The sequence below is a fragment of the Phalaenopsis equestris genome, unplaced genomic scaffold (genome assembly GCF_001263595.1).
Source record: "Phalaenopsis equestris unplaced genomic scaffold, ASM126359v1 Scaffold001290, whole genome shotgun sequence".
In the NCBI taxonomy this organism is placed as follows: domain Eukaryota; kingdom Viridiplantae; phylum Streptophyta; class Magnoliopsida; order Asparagales; family Orchidaceae; genus Phalaenopsis; species Phalaenopsis equestris.
Window position 1 is genome coordinate 47,102 of NW_018165729.1, and position 3,305 is coordinate 50,406.

Sequence of the window (3,305 nt, forward strand, 5' to 3'; positions counted from 1 at the left end):
TTGAAGAGATGATAGTGCGGCAAAGATGAGAAGTGATGTGCCATACTACCGCCGCCGTGGTTGTTCCTGTGGTGAAGGAATTTTATGCTAATTTGCATGAAATCAACCAGGGAGTCGTCTATGTGTGAGGTAGATTGATAACTTTTACTCCTACACGGATCAATGAATTATATATGATCGAGAACGTTCCTGTCTGCCATTATTCCAACTTCTTCCCGATAAGAAACCAGATGAATGAAATTTACCAATATTTAACGGACAAAACTGAAGACTGGAAAATGAGAGAAAATGGGTATATTAGTTTTTCTGCGACACTTTGAAACCCCATTTCGAAACACTGGCACTTCTTCATTTCTGCAAAACTGTTACCAATGAAGAGGATCTGTAAAGTTTCTAAGGAAAGTGCTATTCTGAATTACTGCATCCAAATGAGACTGTCGATCGATATTGGATCTATAATTGTGAAGTTTGTTTTGGGTCTGATCGTTCATGGATCAACTTATGGGCTTAGACACCCTTTTACAATTTTCTTACTTTACAGTCAGTTCCAAGTATCCTATGAAAACTAGGAAAATGTACTTCTACCTTTGAAGCCTTTGGACCCAACTGAGAGATTCCCAACCTATGAAGATGAAAATGATATGACTATTATGGTGGATCAATCGTCTTAGAATTCACTGCCTATTCAACCTTTAGTTCCTGACAAGACACTGGTGATCTTGCCAGAATCAAGAAATTGGAGAAGGAGGTACTAAATGTTATGAATTCAATTAATAATATCTCTGATTTCGTCGATCATCTAGACTGGAGGATGAAAGAACATTTTTCTCACTCCGGACATATAGAAGACAATTTGATACGACTGATGAGAAGGATGAAATTGATAGAAGAGGACTCTACTGAAGAATTTACATACCGACCCTTCTATAACCTCTTCGTTCATGTGCAATCAATGGGTGATCTTAGAGGAGAATATAACACTGAATCTGAAGAATAGTAGATTTACATTGCTACTTGTTTGTCTATGTGTGTAATTTGATTTGAACTTTGCATTTGCTTTGCTTTAGAATTTTACTTTTAGATCTCTATATAGTTGAGACTGAGCATAGGATGTTTATTTTCAGCATTTTGAGTGTTGTGGTTTGGATTGCGATGCTGGATTGATGTATTAAGGTTGAGATAATACCAAACTTAGGTGTGTTGTGTAACATATATTATAACCCTTGGAATTTATATATAATTGTGATGTTTTGTGTTGTGAAAGTTTTTTTTTGTCAGTACATCATTTAATCACTTAGAATTATGTCAATAATGATTGAACGGATGTCGTTGAGGCTTGAAATTGATCAAAATTACAAAAATCCAGAAATTGAACAATTTCAATAGAGCCCGCCGATGGCGCCCTCGACGGCGGACTTTTCCCGAGACTTAGGATATAATTTCAATAGAGCTCGCTAACGGTGCCGAAGACCCCGCCGACGGCGAGATCTCGAAAAAACACCTTTAACCATGATTTGACCAGTAAACCACTACTATTCATCATCCCCTTCCTCTTAAAAATGGAAATTTTTATCTAGGGCTTGAAGATCATGGATTTGGGGGCAATTACAAAGCATTTAGACACCGAATTTGATCATCTCTTGGTAAAAGCTTTACTCCAAACTAAAATATTTGATTTTCACCATGAATTTCTTCCACATTGAGAAGATCCAAAAAATTTGAGAATGTGAAGAAAATATTGGAAAGAAATTTATGGAATTTAGTTTTGAACTCTTAGAAACACTCTTGGAAGCCATTATTTGCATATTTGAAGTATATTTTGGAATTTTTCTATGATTTTGATTAGATTAAAATGGCTCCATGAAAAAAGAGGCGACTTGACTTTCACGAGTCTTGCTTCGTCAATGTGAGCGCTCAATTGAGATTTACTTTAGTATTTGAAGGGAAGAAATGTGTACAAGATCAAGTTTTTGAGAGTCCGGGAGGAGAAATTGAACGAGTTATTGTCAAATGGAGGTGAGAAAACTTCTGTTATACCACCAATAAGGGTGCTGCGAATATTGTAAAAGTGTTTTATGCCAACGTGTTCTATTATGAGGATGAAATCGTTCAAGTGCGGGGATTTTCTGTTGAATTTAGTGTTGCCCACATTAACACCTTTTATGAAGTACCATACTCATAGCTTCCATTATGAAACCTTTAGTACAATGGAGGGCCCGCTGAATGATGTGATCAACTTTCTCACTGATGGGAAAGGACATGGAAGATAATTTTTCTGCTTCCATTATGAAACCATTATGCAACGAGAACGGGTAAATTTTTCTGCTTCCATGTTGAATTCCACATCTAAAGCGTGGAGCACTATTTTAGTTCATCTACTCTGTTACCGACCTATCACCAAGAGAACTTGAGTAGAAGTTAAGAACCTTCTACCAATAGAGATATCCCCTCTACTAGTTATGACTTTCTTTCTTCTAGTTCCCCTACCCTAACTGACTTGATGAATGAGTTGACCTTGCAGCGAAAGAGTATAGGGTTAATAAATGAAATGATTAAAGGTTTAAAATGTCGACATGATTGTGATAGTGAGTACCTTCAGAGGCATTCAAATTTGGAGATAGTTTATTATGAAGCTCAGGCCCGACACTATCAGGCCAGTCACTACAGAGGTGAACCTGATGTTACATTTCCTGAATGCCCCCGATATACTCAATATCAGCCCAATCCATCTGCTGACCAAGGAGACGAAAACATAGTTTGGGATTTTGATATATGATAGTAATCGATGTACTTTTACTTTTATTTTTGTAATTTTTGTAATAAAGATAAATATTTTTGTGTTTGTACTTTCATTTTTATTTTTTATGTTGCAATTGGATAATTTTTAATTATTTTTATAATTGTTTGGTGTGGTAGTTGAAATTTGTTAAATTGTAATGCGATGTGATTTTTATTTTGCATTTTAATTGCAATTGTTCTTTGTTTAATATTGTGGATGTGTTAGTGAAATATTGTGTTTGTATAATATTTAGTTTTGTACTTATTTCAAAATTTCTTTACCCAGCAAATTCTCTAATGATTTATATGTATAGAAAGCTCTTAAGTTACAGTATTAGGTGAAGTAGAATTTTGAGAAGGATTGCAAAAATTTTAGAATGATGAAAATGCCTATTTAGAATGATGAAAATACCTAAAATACTAAGGTATGATTTATATTTAAAGTTTTTCTTTCCACCAGTATCATTTTATATTGAAAAATTTAAGTTTGGGGGAGGGAAGAAAAAGATTAACTATTAGATGTTCTC